This window comes from Aplysia californica, unplaced genomic scaffold (assembly GCF_000002075.1).
Source record: "Aplysia californica isolate F4 #8 unplaced genomic scaffold, AplCal3.0 scaffold01055, whole genome shotgun sequence".
In the NCBI taxonomy this organism is placed as follows: Eukaryota; Metazoa; Mollusca; class Gastropoda; order Aplysiida; family Aplysiidae; genus Aplysia; species Aplysia californica.
In genome coordinates this window covers 208,992-209,588 of record NW_004798325.1, presented here as the reverse complement: position 1 = coordinate 209,588, position 597 = coordinate 208,992, and positions in this window count along the sequence as shown.

The following is a 597-nucleotide window of genomic DNA, read 5'->3' as shown; positions in this document are numbered from 1 at the left end:
TCTCACTGGGCCCTGCTCGTTGGTGACCCTGTCTGTCCATCTGATCCTCAGTAACTTGCTCAGACACTTGTTCAAGAAAACCTGGATCCTCTTTAATGCAAATTTGAGATGCATCGTTTGAAAGTACTGTAAATTTTTAGACCTCCTTCGATACGATGTGGGTCATTTAGAATTGAGCCAAGGCTAAGCTACTTTGAGTGGGACATAATATCCCAGCAGACAGACGGAGATGGTAGATATAATCAACTTCCCCATACGGGAACCGAACTCATTTCTCCTGCATGTACTGGAGAAGAGCCTGTCCACTACACCAGAGGCTTCAAAGTTCGCTTGCAGACGACCGTTGTTAACATTGTACATATTATTTATCATGCATTATCTCATATCTTCTCACGAGGACAGTCATATCAAGATACCTCGCCTGGTTCGCTGACACGGGTTTTATCTGTTACCTAATAAAAGTTATGATAATAGTAGACCTAGTAGCGATGATGACCATAATACTATCATCATCATTATCATCATCAACAACAACAACAACAATCATAATAATAATAGTAATAATAATAATAATAATAATAATAATAATAATAATAA